The following is a 26544-nucleotide window of genomic DNA, read 5'->3' as shown; positions in this document are numbered from 1 at the left end:
TAAACATGGATGTGAAGTTGGGTGCTGGTGGCTCACGCCTGTGAGGCATGAGACCTGGAGGCTGAGTTCTATCATGGTTCAAAGCCCAGCTGGGCTTGAGCCTGGTAAATCGCTTTTCTTGACATCTTCTTTACCAAGCTTAGTCAGTAGTTTGTTGTACTGATATTTACTAATTGGGTAAATGGATTACCAAAAGGAATGAAAGAGAAAACATAGCTTTTATTGAATACTACTGTTTTTATTTTGCAACAAACCACATCCTAAGTTTCCTATGCTCATTCCTCATTGGGAAGTGGCTCAAGTGGTAGAGCATTTGCCTTGAGCTGAATTGCTGAGGGACAGCGCCCAGGCCCAGAGTTCAAGCTCCACAACTGACCAAAAACAAAAAACAAAAAACAAAAACATGGGTGTCTCTCTAATCTTACAATAAATGATCTCAAGGTAAAACTATGTATGAAGGAATTATCTATAAGATTTTCTACATTACAACTAAACAAAACCAGAAGAAAACACAATAAAATATGAATATGAAAAGGAGAATAGCAACAGGTAAAATATTTATAACATCTGACAGATAAATGTGTTGCATCTGTGGTAAAAACAACACTACTAAAGAAAGTAGGTAAAGGGGATAGCAAGGTATATCTCATGCAGTAAAATTCAAAGGAAGTGAAATTCACTCATTTGATGTAGACTTAAAGGTGAATTTTGAGAAATCAGGAATTTTCCTGTTTTGAATACAGAACCTTTCAGGAGTAGGTACAGATAATAAATTCAGTAAATTAGTACATTCTTTCAAATTAATGATTTGGATGTGATTTGGGTTGTGTGTGTATTATTCTTGCTGTTAGATATGTAATTTATCTTTCTGTTAATTTTATTTAACTTTCTCTTCTTTTTCTCACATGTCCAGTCCTTTGCCTATAATGGCCTTGAAATAAATATTTACAAAATAAAAACTGTAATGCATTTAAAAATTAGCCATTATTTTATAATACATATATGAGATGGGTTTTGTGTAAATACATTAGTAAAAATAGGATTTTTTTAGTTTAGGTTGGATTTAGATTTAAATTTTGATTAATGCATTTTATTATTTGAACAGAAAGGTTTATGCTTTTATGAGGGTAATTGTATATCTAAATCTCATTATGTAAAATTCTACTTTTGAAATTTGTATTAAATGATCAGATACACAATTGCATGTTTAGATCCTGCTTTCTTATACCAATTGTATAAACTTAATGTTCACTATACAGACAAATCATTGCACACTAAAGTAATTAGTAGGAAGTTTTAAAAATAATTACAATTTGGAATGACAAAACTGTGACATGAGGCTGTACTTTGCATATATGGTTAAACAGTGATAATTGATCATTTTATTATGTCTATTTAAATAGGAAAACTGAATATTTTTCTTAAAGCAAGATACTTATTCAGAGTGGCAATAATTTTGTAGGCTATTTAACTGTACACTTTAGAGGAGCATATTGTATAAATGGTTGGTGATATTAAAATTGGTATCTGCTTTGGGATATCAGATGTATTCATTTTTAAGTTTTATGAAGATATAGTCATTAAAATGTACATTTCAAGTGTATTTTGACTCTCAAAGCATTTTTGAGTGATTTCCATTTGAGATGTAAAGAGGTAAGTTTGTTAGTTATTAATCTAAATATAGTAACATAGCTTCTTTTACTGATCTTTCTATGGTTTTTTAATTTAGGAGTGAGAAAAGTCACAGACGCAATTTGTTAACATATTGAAATCCATATGCGTGCTTTTCTGGTAAGGAAGGTATAGCATATACCATTCCTCCAGAACATTCAGTACCAGCTTTATGATTTTTCTAATTTGGCTTGTAGCGTGTCAGAGAGTTTGTGAGTGCATATTTGATCAGAAGCATATTTTGCCTTGAATCAGATGAAGAATACTTAATGAGACAATGTTAAGAAGCAATGGAGAATAGATATAGACTAGCAGATTAAAACAATTTTTAAATGGCTTAATGTGAAATAACGTATTATTTTGTAAAAAGTCAAATTTTTCAGTTTTTCACAATCCTGTTAATAAAAATTTTCAGTTTTTAGAAATTATGTTTTATATTTATGTGATTCAGCTTGTACTGGCATGGGGTAGACATTTCAAGTATCTTGTACTCATTCTAAAAAACACAAGCTCTACTTTGGAGGTGCCAAAAGCCCTGTTCCTCTTTAGCAAGCCTCTCTTCTAAAAACATATGACAGCTAGAAATTACCAGCTTAATTTTTTGCTTTTTGCTTTTTGGTAGGAAAGGAATATCTCTTTGTTTAGAGTTACATTTCTTAGATTATCAGTAAAGCTAGAAAAATTTCATATTTGGCCATTTATATTTCTTCTTTTATAAATCACTTATTTTTCCTTGTCTATTTTGTGTTTTAAGATACTTTTGCTGGTTTATTAAAGAGATCAGCATTATATCTTACAAATGTTTTGTTTAGAATTTTAAAATTTTTAATTTTGTTTGCAGTGTTTTTGGCATACATGATTTTCAAAATATAGATAGTCAAATCAATTAATCTTTTCTTCTTTTTTTTTTTTGCCAGTCATGGGCCTTGAACTCTGGGCCTGGGTGCTGTCCCTCAGCTCTTCAGCTCAAGGCTAGCACTCTACCACTTGAGCCACAGCACCACTTCTGGCTTTTTTCTGCTTATGTGGTGCTGAGGAATCGAACCCAGGGCCTCATGCATGCAAGGCAAGCTCTCTACCACTGAGCCACCTTCCCAGCCCTTAATCTTTTCTTCTATGATTTCTTTCTTTGTTAAGATCTCAAAAGCCTGAATCAATTCTACATTATAGAATTATTATTTTTTATGTTTCAGACTTAAATTTAAGTCATAAATTTAAGTTATAAGTAAATTCTTTTGTTAGACTGAGTAATTTTTACTCACTCCCAAATATTTCTTGTTTATGATTGACTGTTTTACCTCAGCTGGGCAGGGCATAAGAAATGCTTTCTTCTTTTCTTTTCTTTTCTTTTTTTTTTTAATCATTGCTGCTTATTCTTCAGCATGATAGAAATGGAGAAAATGGAGAGAAAATTGCAACACATTTTTTTTTTTTTGGTCGGTCGTGGGGCTTGAACTCTGGGCCTGGGCACTGTCCCTGTGCTCTTCAGCTCAAGGTGAGCACTCTACCGCTTGAGCCACAGTGCTACTTCCAGTTTTCTAGTGGTTTATTGGAGATAAGAGTCTCACAGACTTTCCTGGCCAGGCTGGCTTTGAATCACAATCCTCAGATCTCAGCTTCCTGAGTAGCTAGGATTACAGATGTGAGCCACTGGTGCCCGGCTGAGACACATTTTTGATGACAATCCTTTCTCTTTGTTACCCAAAGGAACACTTACATACATAAGAATTTCACTATGTATAATTATTTGGCTTCCAGGTTAGCCCAAATAGGAATAATAGGTTTTTTTTTTTCTGTTATTCATTGAATAAAAATTTACCTATCTTTTGAATAATTTTGGGACTTAAAGGTAGCCTTGTAAGCTGTATAACACTTTTTGAGATAAAAAATAAGTTGAATAATATTTTTCAAGTGGAACAGCACCTGACTAGAACTGTGATGTCCTGTGTTAAAACCCAATAACTGTCAAACAATGACAAACGGTCAAATAAGTTACAAAAAAAACTTTGTAAGCAAAGTTGAAGAACTCATCTAGCTAAAAGGCAACCATTTTGCAGCCATTTGTAGGCATGGCCTGTCAGCCTTCTTAAGGCTTTTACATTCAGGAATGCTCTAGCTGGCTAGAAATTTCTGTACTTTCCCAGTAAGCTTTGTTTCTAAGTTCTGTGAAACTGGATGTAGTCTGAGTGGTATATGAGTAAATCTCAAATTCTAGAAAAATGTTAGTCAGCAGAATTTTCTATATCCTTATGTAAAAGATATACCATATGGTTATTGATAGGAGAAATATTTACACCTTAGCATTTTAGTGTGGTAGCATCTATGTGGCTATTGAGTACCTGAAATTTAGCTCATATGATTTTTTAAAAACTGAAAATTTAATGTTATTTAATTTTAATTAACTCTAATTTCAATTTAAATATTAGTACATAGCTCATGGCTATTATATTGAAAAGTATGGTTTGAAAGGTAAGTGTTAATGCAATAAAATTATTCAGAAAATTATTTTTCTCTTTTTATAGTCATAAAAATGTCATAGGTTGTATTTAAATAATATTTAGAAGAAACTTTGGAAAGATCAAAAGATAATTTTGAGGTTATCTTAGAACTATATACATTTATTAGATACTAGATACTTTTACAAAAGTCTTAGTTTTTTAGGCCTATACCTAAAAATAATAGCAATAAATTACTATTCAAATGCATCAGGGAGATTTTCAGATAAAATCATAGAACAAGTAGGATTTGGTTCAACAAAACAGTGTTGTTAAAGAATAGATGAAACAGAATTGGTAAGTGTTCACTGTTTATGTTGGCTGATGGGCATATGAAATTTGTTATAATAGTCTTTAACCTTATGATGGAAACTTCTTATAATATTGGGTTCTGCAAAATCCTAACCGTTCGTATATTCCAGCCTTTTGTCCAAGTTCATTTACTTAGACCTTAAATGGCAGTTAGGATTCAAATCTAGTCATTCATCTCTAAATTACGTTGATTTCTTTGTCATATCATTGTATTTTGCTTTAGATGTATGATTCTACATCCCACCTTCTCTGTGACTTTTGACAGTTTATCTTACACATTTTCCTCATGTGTGTTAAGGTTAAGGTTGGTGGAACTGCTGATGACATAGGTGAACAAAATGTAGTTCGATCAGGCTGAGGAGTTACTGTATCTAGATTTGAAGGCTGAACTTACAACAGAAGCTTGGGAAGGAAACCAGAGGAAGTAAAAATATCAGATTAAAGAGAGGAGAAAGATACAAGGTCAAATTCCCAAACCATCTGCTTTGGGAAGTTGAGGGCATTGCCTACTAATTCTTTTTTTTTTAAATTTATATATATTTATTTTATTGAAAAGGTGATAAACAGGGGGGTTACAGTTAAATAACTGAGGCAATAAGTACATTTGTTTTTCATCATTGTTACCCTATCCCTCTTAATTTCCCACTTACCCCTCCTTATTCCCCCCAAGTTGTAATAGTGAGTATCAGTGGTTAAACTGGTTTCCTGCTATTTCTGTAATTCCCTTTCCCTTCCACATATTGCATTGTCTATTATGCAAAACACAAGGTACAAAAAAACTAAGAGAAATGAAGAGAGAAAAAATAGAGGAAAAAGAATGAACTCTATTCAGGGTCTAATGAGAACCTCTTGTTTCCATAAATTGGAGTTCATGTTAATATGCTTCATTATATATAGAACCATTCATTCAGCACTTGAGTTATTGAGAGCCTCTGTTATGACTATTATATACATCTTCTAGTTCTTACAAATGAGGGAGATCATGCAACCTACTTTTCTTTGGGTCTGGCTTATTCACCTAATGTAATTTTTTTCCAAGTCTTTCCATTTACTTATGAATGGAACAATGTTATTATTTCTTTTTCTTTTCTTTTTTTTTTTTTTTGGGTCCGGTCTTGGGGCCTGAACTCTGGGCCTGGGCGCTGTCCCCCAGCTCTTCAGCTCAAGGCTAGTGCTCTACCACTTGAGCCACAGCGCCACTTCCAGCTTTTTTCTTTTTGCTTATGTGGTGCTGAGGAATCGAACCCAGGGCCTCAGGCATTCAAGGCAAGCGCTGTATCACTGAGCCACCTTCCCAGCCCCAATGTTATTATTTCTTATAGAAGCATAGAATTCCATCATGTACATGTACCACATTTTCTTGATCCATTCACCTGCTGAGGGGCATTTGGGTTGGTTCCATATCTTGGCTGTGGTAAATAATGCTCCGATGAACATCGTCCTACTGGTGGCTTTGGTGTGGCTTTGTTTGTGATCATTTGGGTAAATTCTCAGAAATAGGATTGCTGGATCATAGGAGAGCGCTGTGTGTAGTCTTTTCAGGAACCTTCATACTGCTTTCCAGAATGGTTGAACAAGTTTACATTCTCACCAACAGTGTAGTAGGGTTTCATTTTGGCCACATCCCTAGCAGCATCTGTTTTTATTAGATTTCTTGATAACAGACATTCTAACTGGTGTAAGGTGAACTCTCAGTGTTCTTTTGATTTGCATTTATTTTATGGCCAGATAAGTTGAGCAATTCTTCATGTGTCTATTGGTCATTCTTATTTCCTCTTCAGACAGGTCTCTCTTAAGGTTTTTATTCTGTTTTTTAATGGGGTGGTTGTTTCTTTGGGGATTTGTTTTGGGGGAATTTAATTTCTTGAGCTGTTGGTATATTTTAGATATGAGGCCCCTTGTCTGATGTATGGGTAGCAGAGATCTTCTCCCAGTCTGTGGGGTTTTGATATATTTTGCTAGCTATGTTCTTTCCCATACTGAAACTCTGCAGTTTAATGCTGTCCTACTTATCCAACCTTTCTTTGATTTGTTGTGTTTCTGGAACTTTATTAAGAAAGTTTCGACCTGTGCCAAGGATAGTGGTTCTCCTATTCCTCCTTGTAATGTTTATGTGGTATCTCCTTTTACTTCAAGGTCTTTGATCCATTTGGAGTTGATTCTGGTGCAGGGAGATATAAAAGTATCTAATTTTAGTTTTCTACATGTGTTTAGCCAATTCTGCCAGCACCATTTATTGAACAGGCTGTCTTTCTTCCATCCATTTTTTTGGCTCCCTTGTCAAAGATTAGATGGCCATAGGTCTGTGAGTTCATTTCTAATTCTTCAAATCTATTCCGTTGGGCCCCAGGCCTGTCCTTGTGCCAGTATCAAGCTGTTTTGAGTACTATGGCTTTGTAATAGAATATGGGGTTCAGTATTGAAATTCCTCCGGCATTGTTCATCCTGCTAAGGATTGTTTTTGCTATTTTGGGTCTTTTATTGTTTCATATGAATTTTTGGATTGCTTCTTTCATTAAAGAAAGAAGTTGGGATATTGATGGGTATTGCATTGAATTCGTATGTAGCCTTTCTATATTTGTATATAGTCTTTGGCAATATTGTCATTTTCACAATGTTAATCCTCCCAATCCAGGAACATGGAAGGTTATTCCACTTTCTGAGGTCTGTTTTAATTTGCTTTTTCAGATTTTTGAACTTTTCATTATTTGAACTTTTAACTTGTTTGGCTAAGTTGATTCCCAGGGTTTTTTTTTGTTTTGTTTTGTTTTTTATTTTTTAGGATATTGCACATGGAATTGCTTTCCTAATTTTAGCCTCTCTCTCTTCATTGTTGATATATAGAAAAGTTAATGATTTTTGTGGACTGATTTTTTTAAATTAACTCATTTATTGTAGGGTAGGGATATCTCAGATGGTAGAGCTTTTACTGGTCTTTTAATTCCTTCAGTCTTCTAATGGCAGATTTGACTGTGACAGCAGAAGTGGTGTTTTAGGTCCAGGCACCACCAGCCACTGTCTTCATGCAGATACCACTGTGCCAGATGCCCACTGCTCACCTCTTCATCTTTGTCTTGCCACAGAAGGAGCAGGTGTACTTGGTATGCTGGCTGATTTCAATTTTTTTCACCATCTTCTGGAGTGAGGCACCATAGCAGGTGCCGTATTTACCAATGATGCCGACCTTCTTGGTGCATTTGGCCATATTGCCGTAACTCAGGTCCAGGACCAGTGTGGATTGATTTTATGCTCTGCAACTTTGCCAAAGTTTTAGATCAGGTAACTTGGGAGTGGAGTCTCTTGATACAGGATCATGTCATCTGCAAAGAGGGAGAGTTTTACTTCTTCTTTTCCTATTTGGATCCCCTGTATGTTTGCCTCTTGCCTTATTGCTCTAGGTAGGAATTCTAAGACTATATTGAAGAGGAGTGGAGAGAACAGACAGCCTTGTCTCATTCTTAATTTTAGAGGAAATGGCTTTAACTTTTTATCCTTGAGTATTATACTAGCTGTAGGCTTGTCATATACAGCCTTGATTATATTGAGAATACTCCATGGATTCCTAGTTTTTACAGAGCTTTCATCATAAAGGGATGTTGGCTCTTGTCAAATGCTTTTTCTGCATTGATTGAGATAATCATGTGGTTCTTGTCCTTGCTTCTATTGATGTGTTGAATTACATTGATTAATTTGTGTATATTGAACCATCTTTGCATCCCTGGAATGAATCTTTTTTGATCATAGTCTATAATTTTTTATTAGTTGTTGAAGTCAATTGGCCAAAATTTTATTGAGAAGTTTTGCATCAATGTTTGTCAGAGAGATGGGTCTATTTGATGAGTCTCTGTCTGGTTTTGGGATGAGGGTTTTGGTGACTTCATAGAATGAGTTTGATAGTGATCATTCATTTCTGATTTCATTGAAGAGTTTGAGGAGAATAGGATTGAGTTCTCCTTTGAAGATCTTACAGAATTCGGCTGTGAATCTATCTGACCCTGGGCTTTTCTTGGATGGGAGGTCTCTTATTGCTGTTTCCATTTCGTTACTTGATATGGGTCTATTTAGCTGCTTTAAATTTTCCTGATTTAATTTGGGTGTATTAATTTTTACTAGGAATTCTTCCATTTCTTCCAGATTTGTGAATTCATTAGCATAAAGATCCACAGAGTATTCCCTTACGATGTTCTGAATCTTGTTAGTTTCTGTAATGATGTTTCTGATCTCATCTCTGATTTTGATAATTTGGATGTGTTTCTTATTTTTGGTGAGGTTTTCTAAGGGTTTGTCAATTTTGTTGATTTTTTTGAAGAACAAACTCTTTGTCTTGTTGATTTTGTGGTTTTTTTTGTCTCTTAATTCATTTAATTATTAACTTCCGTCTACTGGGCTGGGGTTTGGCTTGTTGTTCTTTTTCAAGGAGATTAAGGTGTATCATTAAATTGTTGGTTTGAGCTTTCTATAATTCGTTTACATAGGCACTCAGAGCTATAAATTTTCCTCTGAGAACTGCCTTTGCTGTGTCCCAGAGGAGCTGGAATTTTGTGTATTCCTATTTTTAATTTTTTTATTGTAAAAAATACTGTATAGAGGGGTTACAGTTACATGAGTAAGGTAATGAGTACATTTATTTCCCCCCTACCATCCCTCCCTTCCCCACCTCCCCAACTCTTCCCTCCCCCTGCAAGTTATAAAGTTTGTTTTCAACATAGTGTTTGTACATCTCGTTGTTACAAGGGGTCAATCTGTATCCCTATTTAGCCATTTTGTTTTCCCTTCCCCTCCCCAAATTAGAAAAGTGTACATACAAATGTAGGGCACCAGAATCAAATACAGTGAAAACAGGGGTTATACCATGGGGGAAGAACATATAACAGAAACCAAAAAAATCACATAGTGCATTGTAAGTACATTAAAAAAAGTAGCAAGAAAGAAAAAAAAAATTGTCCCTATCTTGGGGTTCATTTCACTTGACATCACCTTATATGGTCATAGCTTTTGACTTTTCTGCTTGTCCTAGACTTATTCTAGTTATTGTAAATAAGGGAAACCAGGGGACCTATGTTTTTTTGGGCCTAGCTTACTTCACTTAATATAATTTTTTCCAAGTCTTTCCATTTCCTAACAAATGGGGTAGTGTCGTTCCTTCTGATGGAGGCATAGAATTACATTGTATAAATATACCACATTTTCTTGATCCATTCATCTACTGAGGGGCATCTGTATTGGTTCCATATCTTAGCTATGGTAAATAATGCTGCAATAAACATAGTTGTGCTGGTTTCTTTAGTGTAGCCTTGTTTGTGATTGTAAGGATAAATGCCAAAAGTGGGATTGCTGGGTCATAGGGGAGCTCTATGTGGAGTCTTTTGAAGAACCTCCATACTGCTCCATACAAGTTTACACTCCCACCAACAATGCAATATGGTTTCTTTTTGGCCACATCCCCTCCAACATCTGTTGTTAGATTACTTGATTATAGCCATTCTAACTGGGGTGAGGTGGAATCTCAATGTTGTTTTGATTTTCATTTCTTTTATGGCTAGAGAAGTTGAGCAATTCTTCATGTGTCTTTTGGCCATTCTTATTTTCTCTTCAGAGAAGGTTCTCTTTAAGTCTTTATCCCACTTATTTATCGGGCAATTGTTTCTTTGAGGATTTGTTGTTGGGAGATTTTTTTTTTTTTTGAGTTCTAAGTGTATTTTAGATCTGAGTCCCTTATCTGTTGTATGGCTAGTGAAGATCTTCTCCCAATCTGTGGGCTTTCTATTGATCTTGCTAGCTATGTCCTTTACCATGCAGAAACTGCAGTTTCATGCTATCCCATTTGTCCAACCTTTCTTTGATTTGTTGTGTTCTGGGTCTCTATTAAGAAAAATTTGGCCTGTGCCAAGGAGACCTAGGGTTTTTCCTATTCCTTCCTGTAATGTTTGCAGAGTGTCTGCTTAGGTCTTTGATCCATTTGGAATTGATTCTGGTGCAGCATGATATATAAGGATCTAGCTTTCATTTTCTACAGGTGTTTAACCAGTTTTGCCAGCACCATTTACTGAAGAGGCTGACTTTCTTCCATTCTATTTTTTTTAGCTCCCTTATCAAGGATCAGGCAGCTATAGGTCTGTGGGTTCATTTCTGTGTCTTCTATTCCATTGGTCCTGAGGTCTGTTCTTGTGCAGTACCAAGTTGTTTTGATTACTATGGGTTTGTAGTAGAGTTTGAAATTTGGTATTGATATTCCTCCAGCACTGTTCTTTCTGTTAAAGATCATTTTTGCTATTCGAGGTCTTTTATTATTCCATATGAATTTTTGGATTATCTCTTATATTTTCTTGAAGAATGAGGTTGGAATATTGATAGGTATCACATTGAATTTGTAGATAGCCTTGGGAAGTATTGCCACTTTCACGATGATAATCCTCCCTATCCTGGAGCATGGGAGGTTTTTCCATTTCCTAAGTTCTGCTTTAATTTCCTTTTTCAGGTTATTAAAGTTTTCATCGTAGAAGTCCTTCACTTCTTTAGTTAACTCCTAGGTATTTTATGGGGGGGGGGTGCTATTACAAAGAGAGTTGCTTTCCTGATTTTAGCTGCACTCTTGTCATTGTTGACATACAGAAAAGCCATTGGTTTTTGAGGGTTAATTTTATACCCTGCTACTTTGCCAAAGTTTCAAATCAGCTTGAGTAATTTGGGAGTGGAGTCTGTGGGATTCTTTAAATATAAGATCATGTCATCTGCAAAGAGTGAGAGTTTTACTTCATCTTTCCCTATTTGGATCCTCACTATGTTTGCATATTGTCTTACTGCTCTAGCTAGGCATTCTAATACTAAATTGAAGAGAAGTAGACAGAGTGGACATCCTTGTCTAATTCCTGAGTTTAGAGGAAATGGATTTAGCTTTTCACCATAAAGTATAATGCTGGCCGTAGGTTTGTCATACACAACCTTTATTATATTTAGGAATGTTCCATGGATTCCTAGTTTTTCTAGCACGTTCATCATAAAGTGGTGTTGGATCTTGTCAAATGTTTTTTTCTGCATCTATTGAGATAATCATGTAGGTCTTATCCTTTCTCTTGTTGATGTGATAAATTACATTAATTGATTTGTTTATGTTGAACCAGCTTTGCATCCCTGAAATGTATCCTGTTTGATCATAGTGTATGATTTTTTTGATGAGTTGTTGAAGTTGATTGGCCAAAATGTTTTTTGAGAAGTTTTACATTGATGTTCATCAAAGAAATGGGTCTATAGTTCTCTTTCTTTGATGAGCCCCTGCCTGGTTTTGGGAGGAAGGTTATGATGGCTTCATAGAAAGAGTTTGGTAGTGAACTTTCTCCTTCAATTTCATTGAAGAGTTGGAGGAGTATTGTTCTGAGTTCCGGTTTGAAGGCCTTGTAGAATTCAGCTCTAAATCCATCCGGTCCTGGGCTTTTCTTGGGTTTGAGGTCTCGTCTGTTAAGTTGGTTTAAATCATCTTGGTTTAGTTTCAGCATGTCAATACTTTCTAAAAAATCGTCCATTTCTTCCAGATTCTCAAATTTATTAGCATAAAGGTTTGAGAAGTATTCCCTTACTATGTTCTGAATCTTTGTTGTTTCTGTGGTGATGTTTCCATTCTCATCTCTGAGATTGTTTATTTGGGTGTATTCTCTTTTCTTCTAATAATATTTGCTAAGGGTCTGTCAATTTTGTTAATTTTTTTGAAGAACCAACTCTTTGTTTTGTTGATTCTTTCTATTTTTGATTCTAATTCATTTAATTCTGATTTAATTTTAACTATTTGTTTCCATCTACTGGATTGGGGTTTAGTTTGCTGCTCTTTTTCGAGGAGGTTCAGGTGTCTCATTAAATTGTTGATTTCAAATTTCTTCAATCTGTTGATATAGGAACTTAGAGCTATAAATTTACCTCTGAGTACTGCCTTTGTTGTGCCCAGAGGAGCTGGTAATTTGTGTGTTCATTTTTGTTGAATATCATGAATATCTGAATTTCCTTTTTAATCTCTTCCATGACCCACTGGTGGCTTAGCAGTGTGTTGTTCAGCCTTCATGTGTTACAGGACATTCTTTGGTGGCTTTTGGTGTTGAGTTCTATTTTTATTCCCTTGTGGTCTGAGAGAATGCAGGGCATAATTTCAATGTTCCTGAAGTTGGCCAAACTTGCTTTTTGACCTAGAATGTGGTCTATCTATACTTCATTCCAGACCCTTCTTGCTTTCATGGTTTCTGCTGAGAAAGCTGTGGTTATTCTGATTGATTTACCTTCACTGGTGATGGTTCTCCTCTCCCTGGCAGCTTTCAGAACCTTTTTATTAGTTTGTATTGATTCTGTATGGATTATAATGTGGCTGTGGGATGTTCTACTCTGGTCTGGTCTATTTGGGGTTCTAAAAGATTCTTATATCTGGATGGGCCTATCCTTTTGTATATTTGGGAAGCTCTCTGTTAGGATTCTTCTGAATATATTATCTAATCCATTGGCTTCCCTCTCTAGGCCCTCCTCAATACCTATTAACTTTAAATTAGGCTTTCTGATTGTATCTTGTAGCTCCTTCAAAGATCTATCATACTTTTTGGTTTTATTTTGAATATGTGTGTTCTCTTTCTCTATACAGTTAAAACTGTCTTCTGCTTCAGAGATTCTGTCTTCTGCATCCTCTATTCTGTTTTCAAGGCTTTTTATGTAGTTTTTATCTCCCTTCCTTCTTGTTGTGCCTACTAATTCTTTTTTTGTGTGTGTGTGTGCCTACTAATTCTCATTGTGAAATATGTGCTGTACTATGAATGATTGTCTCTAGTTAATATAAAATAATTATAATACTATAGAATTTTTGTCTAGCACGTGATGTTGAGATCATCTAATTCAACCCACTCATTTCTAAGTGTTCTCAATTCATATTGCATTTCAAAAGATAGTTGTAACTAGGTTATATGCTAAAAATTGTAGAATTTTGGTTTTGTATGTTTTAAGGAAGACATTGAAGTGATTAGTCTATAGTAGTTATTATTACACAAGTAATACAACTATATGGTTACACTGATTATTTGTTAAAGTAAAGAGTAGTAATTTTTATTTATTAAAAAAATAAGGGTATAAGTATATCACTGAGTAGTAGAACTCTTGCCTAGTATGCACCAGACACTGGTCTGATCCCTACCATTGCAAGAAAATTTACAAAATAAAAGTGAAAATCTGTATCAAGTACAATTAGAATGTATTTACACTTACATTTCTAGACTTAAAGCTGTTGTTACTAATAGAAATAAATTAATAGAAGGAATAAAATGAGGCCTGAAAACAGTGAAAGAGAATTCTGAGGAATATAAACATTAAAAAATAGAGAAAGGGTCTGGGAAGGTGGCTCAGTGGTAGAGCACTTGCCTTGCATGCTCGAGGCCCTGGGTTCGATTCCTCTGCACCACATAAGCAAAAAGCCGGACGTGGCGCTGTGGCTCAAGTGGTAGAGTGCTAGCCTTGAGCTGAAGAGCTGAGGGACATCACCCAGGCCCAGAGTTCAGGCCCCACGACTGGACCCCAAAAAAAAGAAAAAAATAGAGAAAGGAAAGCTAATCAAAGCAACTGAGGAGTTACAGGAAAAGCCACAGAATACTGGGTTAAGTAGAAAGATGAGGGTATTTAAGAAGGAAAATGTGTTGCTGTAGATTTTTTTTGAGAGATATGGATCTTTATAAAATGTATTGGAAGGCCAATGATTTTTGAAATACTCTTTTCTCCTGCCTATTACATCAGAAATTTGTTTGAACTTTTTAATTGGTGCTCAAATTACTTCTTTTGGAGGTTTCTACTACCTTAAAACTGTAATATTCAAATTAGGCTTTCTTAAAAATTTAAGATTATGAACTACAAGAGAGGACCAAAGTTTGGAAAGAAGTTCCTATTTTTAGATACTATGTATGCCTAAACTATTTTCTTCTCTAATTTTCATGGTCAATCGCCTGTTTTGCCTAAATAAATTTTGCCTTTTAATTATGATAACACTTCAAAGAAATTAAAAGATAGAGGAATTCTAACCATTGTAAATTATTGCTAATGTATTAGGGTATTCTTAAAGTATTAGTGCACATACTAATATTTAAATGGGAATCTATAATTCTTTCATTTGTAAGACTTTTGGGGATGCCATGATTTTTTCTTTTATTCTTATAATTATGTTTCTTTTATTCTTATAATTTTCTTTAGAAAAACCTTATCATTCAACTAGCCAGAGAGAATGAAAGACAGAAAAAAATCGAGGAAAACAAAAGAAAAAACATTTTTGAGACACACTCAAAGAATTCTTTGGCTATAAGATGTCTTTCTCCCTCTCTGTCTCTTTCTGTCTTTTCCTAACACCAATCCCAACACACACACACATTTGTACACATACTCCCATGAAGATTTGTTTTGTAAGAATTAGGCAGGTTGCTATTTATTTATGAGTATGGTAAGAGTTCCTTGAAACAGATCCCATCAATATTGTCCTTTGCTCTTTCTAGGTGTTCAATAGATTTAGGTCAAAATATTGATGACAGCATTGAGAAATCACCTAATCTTAAAAAAATTGCAATTATGTACGGATTTTCAAGTTGTTACTCATCAGATATTTTATGTAGTAGAAGCTAACTTGACTCATGATGGTCAGCTTAGAGCCACTGATATTTTTTGGTCAGGTCTCAGTCTTGAGCAATAGCATAATTTGCCTAAATGCAAAGTCTCAGAGGCTCCCTCTCTCTCAATATTCTTTCTCTCTCTCTTATTCTTATAATTATAGTGAATATGTAGTAGAACAAAAAAGTCTTAAGGAATAATATTCAGGTTTTTGATTCAGGAAAATTTTAACCTGGAATAGAATAGAATTGGTCCATTAACTGGAAAAAAATACAATTTTCCTCTTGATTTCTTGATAGAGATTGATTTTGATGATAGATTAAATAGGAGATTAGAAAGAATCTTTAACATTTTCAGTTTCTTTGTTCTATTAGCACCAATTCTAACAAATCTTCTGCCTTCGTTAATATTACTTTAAAAAAACACCAACTAAGCAATATATCTGTTGGGCAGAAGACTAAGGACTTGGTAGCAAAGAAACGATTTTTACATCAGCCAAGATTTCGGACAGGAGACAGTAAGGTGGTTTAGAGGGCAAGTGGCATGAGCAAGGATAGGAAAGAGACATGTTTAACATTTAAATTTAAGAGGTTCCAACATTTCTGACAAGAAGATCCGTATTTTTCATTCTGCATTTGTTTGAAAATCTTACTAAGTATGCTTATATATAAAATATTTGTTAAATTGTGAAATTATAGGATTATATTCAGTAAAATGGAATTCAATAATCCTGTCATGGACCCAAGAGTGAGGGTTATATCATCTGAGAGTGTTTTTGCTATAGAGGTCATGTCTCCAGTTCTTTTGTAGTAAATTCCTAGCTTTGTGTAGCATAAATTATAACCTGAAGGAGCATGGAGACTCCTGAGGTAGTCATAGATAGCTTTAGTTCTGTATTTCACCACTAAGAAGATGGCAAAGCATCTAACTGTTTTCTTTGCACATTTTCTAGTTTATCTACTCATAAACATAAATTAGATAGGTGCTTTACAAAGTGAAGTAGACTAAGTTTCTTTGGAAGTTAGGTATGATGCTTTAGTTAGGCAGATTGCTTTTTACAATTATAAGTAATATATGCAGACTTATAAAGATATGAACAAATTTACATTGGAGAGAAACCTTAGGCTGTTGTTTAAATATGAAATATGAGAGACTCATGTATTTTTAGGTCATTAAGGAGAGGGACATGACTTTGGAGGTTATATCTGGCATTTGGTCTCTGTTGATCCAAGAGTGAATAACCTTGGTAATATACTTCTACTGCAATAATGTTTTGCCTTACTTTTGGCCCAGAATCTATTGATTCTGGACCGAAATCATAAATCAAGATTTATGTCTCAAAACCTGTGAAATTGTGAGCCAAAATAAGAATTTCCCTCAAGTTTATTATTTTAGAAATGTTGTCATAGCAATAAGAAAGGTAGCTAATATCTGTGTAAGCAATGTGGATGGCATTCAGTTGATCCAGCACTTTTTCATACATAATGTGGCAAAACTTCATTATTGCATGAACTTTATAGAAAACATGAGAATACAGTAAGAGAAATAATATCAATATAAAGCATGTGGGAATACATCTAGTCACCTTAGTTTGATCAAATGTAATTCAGTAAACCTCCCCCACCCTTGAGACTTTGCTCATGGGATGATCTGGGGAGGAACTTAATGCTCCAAGCCTCTTACACTTTAATAAAAGCTTGGGCTTGTTATGAGATGACCCTCTTTCAGTCTATTGAAAGTGTATTACTTTCCTAATAAACTTTCCTATCACTTTATTAAAAAACAAAAACAAAGGAAAGCATAATTCCTATGGAAGGCTTTAGGCAAAGCTATTGTATAGGATTCTCTACAAATTGTATAACCTGAAGGAAATGTTCTAAAAATTCTAAAATATTGCTTTTATCAGAGGCCTATTCATTAGATAGATTTTTTGCCCTGTATATTTTAATTTTCGCTTTGAAAATAAATGTTGAGGAGATGTAATTCTGATTTTTGTTTAATCAATAGTAGATGAATTTAATAGGTAGTATCTTTTAATTAAATATGTAATAAGATTTTCTCTTTTTATTTTTTTTGGATCCATAGAGGAAATGAAATGTAATAGATCAATTGTCTAATTTTTATATAGTTTTTAAGTAGTTATTAATGGGTCATAGGGTGGGGGATTCATTTTCCTCTTTTCTTCTTTATTTGAGTTTAAATTATCTTTAAGTAATTGTACAAAAGAACTGTCATATAACAATGCAGTTTATGAGTACAATGTATCGTGATCAGCATTCTTGTCCCCCTCAGCCTGCCCCCTTCCCTTACTTTGCTTAATGTTGTGGTATATTTAGTGAATTCTTGACTGCGTTCTTCCCTTTTGCCCCCTTCATTTGTCTATCCTTCTCCCCTTGTTCCCAACCTTCTCTTGGATGTATGTATTTCCTGGTGTTGGTTTTGTTGGTCTTTGACCTATTCTTTCTAAAGGATTATACTATGGTCTTTTATATTTCAGATAATTCATTTGTAACCACTTGTATACTGCCCAAATGAAAGAAACCATACAACTTTTTTTTTTCTGAGTCTGACTTACTTCCCTTAATATAATTTTTTCCAAGGCTTTCCATTTCCTTATAAATGATACAATATCATTCTTTCTAATAGATGAGTAAAATTCTATTAAGTATATATACCACTATTTCTCAATTCATTTGTCCATCGAGGGGTGTCTGGGGTGATTTCATACCTTAACTGTGGTGAATAATGCTGCAGTGACTACGGCTGTGCTGAGGGCTTTACTACCACCTTGTTTGTATTCTATTGTAAAATCCCCAGGAGTGGGATTGCTGGGTAAGAGGTAGTTCTATGTTTAGTTTTGATGTGTGTCAACAACAAGAAGCTCGAGACTGAAATTAGGAAAGGAATCTTATTTGCAATAGCCTCAACAAAAAAAAGCAGCTAGGAATTAACCAAAGATATGAAGCACCTCCATGGTGAAATTGAATATTTGAAAAAGGACATTGAAGAAAATTTAAGGAAATGCAAAGAGCTTCCATGATCCTGGATTGGAATAACTAACATCGTGAAAATGACAGTACTGCTCAAAGCAACTTACAAATTCAGTACAATACCCATCAAAATCCCAAAAGCATTCTTTAATGAGAGAAAGCAATCAAAAAATTCATATGGAATGACAAAAGACCTCAAATAGCAAGACAATCTGTAGCCAACAGAACAGTGTTGGAGGACCAACTATACCAATCTTCAAACTCCATTACAAAGCCATAGTAGTGAAAACAACTTGGTGTTGGAACAAAAGTAGGCCTGAGGGCCAACAGAATAGACGACCCAGAAACAAACCTATAGGCCTATGCCTATCTCTGATATTCAATATCTATCTAATATTCAGTATCCATATCTAATATTCTATAAGGAAGCCAAAAACATTGGCTGGAAAAAAGACAACCTCTTTAACAAATGGTGCTGGCAAAACTGGATATCTGTGTGCAGAAAACTGAAACTAGATCCTCACGTATCATCTTGCACCAGCATCAATTCAAAGTAGATCAGGATGTAATACCAGAAAACATGAAACTGTTACAAGACGGGGTAGGAAAAACACTATGGCTCTTGGGCATTGGCCAAAACTTCCCAAATAAAAATCCAGAAACACAACAAATCAAAGACTTGATAAATGGGATTAAATCAAATTTATAAGTTTCTACTCAGCAAAGACGTGGCTAACAAGCTAATAGCCCACAGAATGGGAGATTTTTTTTTTTTACCCAGTTATACATCTGACAAGGGTCTAATATCCAGAATATACTTAGATCCAAAAAAATTAAATATTCAAAATTTCAAACCATCATACTGGGAAAGAGTGAGGGAAGGGGTAACATTGGCTAAAAAGAAATGTACTCATTACCTGACTTATGTAACTATAACCTCTCTGGACATCGCCTTAATAAAATAAAAAATAAAATTAAAAAGTTATGCCCTCAAACAACAATCCAATGAATAAATTGGCTAATGACTTAAAGAGAGATTACTCAGAAAAAGAATTAAAAATGATCAATAGACAAATGAAGAAATATTCAACATCTCTGGCCATAAAGGAAATTCAAATAAAACAACACCGAGATTCCACCTTACCAGTTAGAATGGCCACTATCAAGAACATAAATAATAACAGTAACAGATGTTGGTTGACGATATGGCCAAATTGGAACTCTTATACACATTTTATGGGACTGTAAGCTTGTCCAACCACTTTGGAAAGAAGTATGCGATTCCTCCAAGAACTAAACTTGTGTTGTTTTTTTTAATTGTTAGGATTTTCCTACTTGATTTTATATGTACATATGCATATCCTTTTTAGAAACAAATAATGACATTTTAAAACTATGTTTTGTAGTTTTCTGAGAATGTGGTGCTGAGGAATCAAACCCATGGACTTACGCATGGAAGGCAAGCGTTTCACCCCTGAGCCAAATTCCCAGCCCAGTTTTTACTTTTTAATATGTATTTACTTCAAAGGTGATTCCTCATTCATGTTTCTAGAAAGTTTCATGAAACTTGGAGATTAATCAATGATATCTTTTTCTGTTAAAAAAAAAGAAGATAAATAACTAGGTGTTGGAGCCTATAGAACCTAGTCCACAGCTAAAATACTATTAAAACAAGAGGAAACATAAAAATAAATTACCTACTTCTTGTTTTATTCTTCTGTGGATACTTTTTAGTATGTTCATCATTTGAAAATATTTTGGCAAGTTTGTAGAAAGTAGTGTCAGTAACATGTTACTATTTAATCTGGGGGATTTGTTTTGATGGGAACAGAATTTGAAGCCATCTAGTGAATACTGAAAAGCTATTTAAAGCATTTTAAAGGGTTTCTAGAACTGATACACTTGATTGGATTACAATCATTACTAATGATACTAATTAAGAAAATTGCTTTTGGGGGTTCAAGTTTAATATGTCTTTACTTAAACCATCTATGGACTGGGTAGAAAATGTGTTTCATGCCTAACATGTACTTTTAGTCTCAATCAGAATCCTAGTGTGAAGGGAAATAAAAAAGCTCAGAGGAAATACGGAACTATAAGTTAAAAGCATCAGTTACAATACCCAGAAAGACTGGAAAAAAGAAAAAGAAAAAGAAAACAACAAACTAAGCTAAACTGGGCAAAAATCCCAGAGATGCCAATGAATATAGCTTGCATTATATATATATATATATATATATATATAATGCATTTTATATATATATATATATATATATATATATATATAAAGGGAACATAGTTATAGATGTAAAATTTGTAAATAGGATTCAGAAATGTTCTTTTTTTTTCAGGATAGACTACCCTTTTTTTCTTAGGGATTATTAATATGTATTTTATAAGCCAAAAATTTAAATGCAGTTATCCATTCCTGCACCCACCATAGATACTCTAAAAAGATTTTTGAAAGGATACATGAAAACTCTTAATTTCAATAATAAGCTCCTGTTATTTTCAAAACTCACATATTGTACTGCCTTTCCCTTCTTGACCTGTGCCTTAATTCTTAAAAAGCCTTACATTTTCCTTAATTTTATGATATATAAGTTATTGTAACTGTAATAATTGACTCATAAGAGAAGTTTCTCTCCACATAGTGACTTTAATGTGACTGTGCATATTCTGGAGTATGTAAAGCTTAGAAGTGGATAATACAGAGAGAAAATGACAGTGCTGGCACAAGCCTCTGACTGACTTCATATATCCCATCAACAGATAGATATGTTGAGCATTTGTGTGCCAAATGTGGAGTTATAAAGACTAAAGGGCACAATTTCTTTTCTTAACTCAGTAGTCCAGTAAATACAACAATGAATATTCAATGAAACTGTTATATGCTCTGTACTACTATATTCAGTGTGTAGGAGTTATACCTCGGTTTGCCAGAAAGTATGTGCATAGTTTCTCAGTGGAGATAGGATTAAAACTGGACAGGAAGGCACGGGATTCTTTCTCACTGATATAATCTGTATATAAAGATAGTCATGGAGAATAGGAGAACAAGTATGTGCAGAGTCAAGACAAAGATGCTTAATAGGGGTGGTTCCAGCTTAGTAAAGAGACTCCAATGTCAAGACTGGAATGGGACAGCATTTCAGCCTGTGTACAGTACCATGTTGTTGTGTTGGTTTTTTTTTAACCCGAATTAATGCGGTTTGGACAATCTACTGGAGGTGGTTGAAATGTGAGTTAGAATATTAGTACAGAGTTTTAATATCCCAAGCAAGAAGTAATAAGACCGGTGGTACTGAGGTGTTGCCTCAGTTGGGCAGGTGAATGAGAACTAAAATTCAGAGGTGGAGCCATACCCACAGGAAGGAAGTCACATCAATAAGGTGCAGCTAGGAGAACATGTTAGAACATCTGCACAGAAGTGTTTATCAGGACCTTAGGAGTGATTGAGACAGTTACTGCAGAAAGGTAAGGACAAAGGAATGAACAGGCTCAGCATATATTAATTTAATGGGAATACTTTTTTTACAATCAAAGATCTTTATTAATGTTGATACTTTGTTTACTTTGGATTGGGTTTTGCTTTTCTTACTTTTTAGCTTTTGTTTTTTCCAGTAGTAAGGACAGAATTCAGGACCTTGTGCTAGCTAGGCAAATATTCTAACTTGTGAGCCACACATCCAGTCCTTCTAGAGGGCTTTCAATATATAGATTTCTAGTACTTTATTTTAAACTTTACAGAGTCTTAATCTCATGGAATTGGAGAAGAAAATGACCCAATTATCTCAGTAATAAAAAAATTATTTCAGTTTATATGCTTGACTTTTTACCCTGTCTATTCCAATATTTCCTTTCCCTCCCTTATCCCCTGCTAAATATTCAGAAATCTATGTAGTATATTTTGTTGAAGGATATCAATAAGATCATTTTATTAGAGTAGCAGGAACATGGTACTAGTTTATAACTGCCACTGGGTATGTTTACACTTACTGTTGGTTTCCTGCTACTGATGCTGCCCAGGCTGCTGTTGTTGCCTGCAATGCTGCAAGTCCACTGTTAGTTTAAAAATACTGGCTAAGGTTAAAAAAAGTTAGCTGATATTGATTTAAAGTATTTGTCCCATTTTAGACAAATGCATATTTTCTGGCTCTTAAGACCCAAAAGGCACAAAGAAATGGATCTCTGATGGCAAATTCTCTGTCTGACAAGTGGGAAGATGGTAGAATGGTATGTTTTAGAGAGATCTTTATTGTATTCTCAGATTTTGCTATGTTGGCTGAGTCTGACCTTTCATTGTATTCCTGCATATGATGTGTGGTTCACTTTCTGGCAAATAAATTGCATTAGTTGGAACTTAAAGGTTGTTTTTTGTTTTTTTCCAGTCCTGGGGCTTGAACTCAGGGCCTGGGTGCTGTCCCTGAGCTTCTTTAGCTCAGGGCTAGCACTCTGCCACTTGAGCCATAGCACCACATCCAGCTTTTTCTATTTATGTGGTACTGAGGAATTGAACCCAGGGCTTCATGCATGCTTGGCAAACAATCTACCACTAAGCCACATTCCCAGCCAGAACTTAAAGTTTTTCACACAACTTGTGACCCATTAGAAAAAAAGAGTGAAATTCACTTATTGAAAAACTGAAATCATTAATTATGTTTTAGTTCTTTCTCTTCTTTTTCTTTTTCTTTGTGATACACATATTGCTGTGGGTATACTACGCTAAAACATCTGCTCACTAGAAGGTTATAGAGGCACAAGAATGCTTTTACGTGAATGCAATAAAGCAGCAGATGCTTCTTAATGACAACTTTCCAATTCATTTAGGAAACAAGTCATTTCTGGATTTTTGTTTGTTTGTTTCCTCTAAGTGTGGCAACTGTTTAGATAAGTGATTCCAGAAAGGGTAGAATTGACAAATCTATCACTCATATAATTTTTTAGGGTGTTGGAAGTTAGTCTAAAAGCCTCACCTAGGGAAGGTATGGCCTCCAGTGGTGGAGTACCGTCCTTGAGCAAAAATATTTAAAAAGAACCAAGTAAGAGCATGATGTCCTGAATTCAAGCCCCAATACCGACACAAAAAGGTGTGTGTGTGCATGCACACGTGCTAAAAGCCTCATCAAACAGCACTACAATAAAATAGCCATTTTTTTACTATGCAAATAATTCTTTGCCATTTTAAGTAAGAAGGAACGTTAATCCAGTTTATTGTGCTTTTATTTTCTTCTTTGGAAATGTTTGTTAATTGTTGATTTATTATTATTAGCATTGCAAATAGGAGAAACAGTAGAATGCTCCGGCTTGGTAATAGATTGTAATAGGGTCCAGCATTTGGAAGTGAAACATAATTCCTTTCAGGAGTAAGTTCTACTACTTCAGCAAGATCAGGAGTTACTGAGGATGTCTGTGTACTGCTCTGCACAGGCATTGTCAGGACTAGCCTCTCCCAAGCACAATGAGCAGCACCCACAAAATTGTTTCAGGTGTGGCAAGGAACTCATAGAATCATCTTGTAATAAAAATTATATGATTGGTAATTCATTAAGATACCTCTGTTCAAGGAACTTTCTCTTAAAGGCAAAGACTCTCTCACATACACATGAATCTTGTTTCTAACTCTACCCAGGCTAGGCTCATGCAATCCTGTTTCAGAGACCTGAGTAGTTGGGGTGTTTCCCCATGTCTGGTACCTAACATATATCCTATGGTACTTGCAGCACTTCAAATCAAATAGTTGCTGAAGCAATGATTTTTGTTTTCTCCTACCCTCTCCATAGTTATATAATCTTGTTTAAAGCAAAGACTCTGTTTTGTTTGCCATCCTATTTCCAGTGCCAGTAGCATGCCTAGCATATAGTTGGTGCTCAATGATGATTAGTTGGGTGAATAATTACATGCCAGCAGACACACTTGTACCTATGGATAGATGAGTATTCATGAATATGTGTAAAGCTGAGAGACTTGCTGGCAACACAGGCCATGTGAATAGAACAATATGTAGGCTGAGATATTTTAGTATACTGAAGCAAGAATTTGTTAGATAAAAGCTTAAGTGGTTGGAGGCGATGAGCTGACAAATTCTAGGTGATTGAAGTTAGTTACCTTGGCCATACTGGTGTACTTAAACTAAAACAATTCCTAAAAATCCTATCTAGGTAGTTGGTATGATCACTGAACTAAAAATAATCTTTGGGACAGGGTGATTAAGATATTCATTTTCTCAGTGCTACATAAAACTTGTCTATACTTGAGAAAGCTGGGGAAAAAGGTCTAACAAACCAAATTTATAGATGAAGTAAAATGATATGTACTCTGGGGATTATACATTTTCTCTAATAAGATTTGTTGTAATTATAATTTTATAGTTATTTGTGATTATTTGCATAATGTATATTCTTATATTACACTATAATAGTGTTATTTTTCTACCCTCTGTTCTCCCATTTTAGGACAGTGTCTGAAACAGGGGTTGGCAAACACCAGACTTCTGGCTATTTTTTTTAATAGTCCACAGTTAAGAATGATCTTTACATTTTTTTTCTGCTTATATGGTGCTGAGGAATCAAACCCAGGACCTCATGCATGCAAGGCAAGCACTCTACTACTGAGCCACCTTCCCAGCCCAATCTTTACATTTTTGTATGGTTAAAAAAATCAAAAGAGTAATATTTTATGACACATTAAAATTACATGAAACAAATTTTACTGTCTACCAAAATGGAGGAATACAGCTTCACTCACTAATTAATATATTACCTCACTATTTTCATGCTCACAGTTTTGACACATAGGATATGAAAAGCCTAAAATATTTACTATCTTATCCTTTAGAAGAATGTGTGGAGTCCCTCTATCTAGAACATAGAAGGTACCCTATAACATTTGTTGGATAAATGAATAAGTTACTCAGTGTGCCTATTATGTATATCAGATAGTTATATGCATTATTTTACACAGTATATATCTGATAGAGGAAATGTGACAGGAAGTAGCATTTGTTTAACCAGTGAAGAAGCCAAAGTCTAGAAAGCTCTGCCATAAGTTGGCAGAGTGAGACGGGAATAGAAGCTTAAGTCCAACTCTCAATTTCATACTTTCCAATCTAGGTGTTTTGACCAGAAACTTTAAGTATCCCCTTGTTACACTAGTAGAAAATGGGATTTTCATCTTGCTCTCATTTTCTGTGGAGACACTATTATTTAAAAGCACAATGCACAATGCCTAGCATGTGAGTAGGGACTTGTGGAAATCTTTATAGGATTCTGTTGGTGTAATGCAAGCAAGCAAGGAAACAAAACAGTAGACTCCTACTCAGGTCCAGATAATCCATGGCTTTGTGGAAGATCCTTTAAAAGAATTCTTTGCAGAGTCTTTTCCATGGTGTTTCTTGGGCATGTTTTGAGAAGACCTATACTGTGGAATTCATTGCCCTCAAAATTTTCACAATGCTTTCCTTTTGATCTGTTTATTTTTAAAAAAAGTATATTTTCAAGCTTTGGCAGTGAATGTTACTTATTTCTAAAAGTGAGTACAGAAGTTTATTTGCATGCTAAAGGAATTTGCAGTTTATTCATCAAGACATTTATAATTTTCACTTATTTAAGTTAGGATAGTACAATCTTACATTAGAAAGTAGCTTCAGCCAAATTCATCCTATTGTACTTAATTCTCATCACCCTTTTAAAGTTCAGTTTTTCTTACCCATAGGTTGTCAATGGCTGCTTTTTATGCTACAACTTCAGAAACCTTATGCCCCACAAAGCATGAAATCCTTACTATCTGGCTTTTTTAGAACAAGTTTGAGGATCTATGAACTAGGAATATAAGAAAAGTTAGGAGAGATTAGATGTATAGTATGAAGAAAAAAATCTGAAGATGATTCTTTTCTTCATATTATTGAGAATCTATTATGTAAAAACAATTCTTGCTTCTTAATTTTCTGCAAGGATAAATCTAGTGGAAACTGATTTACCCCATAATAAGGCAATAAGGAAGACTTTTCTTTTGCTCTGGAGTTAAAACATAAAATGCCTTATAAGGCAAGTCTTCCATATTGTTAGGTGTATGTGTATGTATATATATATATGTATATATATCTATATATGCTATATATAGATATATATACATACCATATATGCCATATGTATGGTATATATATATATATATGTATATTTAGTATGGTTAGAAAAATTATAAATCCTTGCAACAGGAAACATGTTAAAGGCTTTTAATATATTGTGATGATGTAAGGACCGATTTCTCTTAACTTATAGTAGGTACTGTTAAGCATTTCTACATATATATAGATATATATGTATGTGTGTGTGTGTATATATATATATATATATATATATATATATATATATACACATGGCACAAAATTTATTTCTCTTTGGCACCCAAATTCTATTATTAAAGATTCTTGTTGATTTAGGGTTATCAAACACAGTTCACTTGTTAAA

At 34.4% G+C, this 26544-nt stretch overlaps 1 protein-coding gene and 1 pseudogene across 1 annotated transcript in view; one reads left to right on the top strand and one right to left on the bottom strand.

Moving 5' to 3' along the window:
* Positions 1–26544, top strand: part of Atg10 (autophagy related 10) — a 295549-nt gene that overhangs the window by 151878 nt on the left and 117127 nt on the right. The window lies entirely within an intron of this gene.
* On the bottom strand, positions 7378–7699 carry LOC122117196 (annotated as a pseudogene).

The sequence above is a fragment of the Dipodomys spectabilis genome, unplaced genomic scaffold (genome assembly GCF_019054845.1).
Source record: "Dipodomys spectabilis isolate Male_0828 unplaced genomic scaffold, ASM1905484v1 ptg000140l, whole genome shotgun sequence".
In the NCBI taxonomy this organism is placed as follows: domain Eukaryota; kingdom Metazoa; phylum Chordata; class Mammalia; order Rodentia; family Heteromyidae; genus Dipodomys; species Dipodomys spectabilis.
The sequence above is the reverse complement of the archived record's forward strand: the minus strand, read 5'-3'. Positions and strand labels throughout refer to the sequence as shown.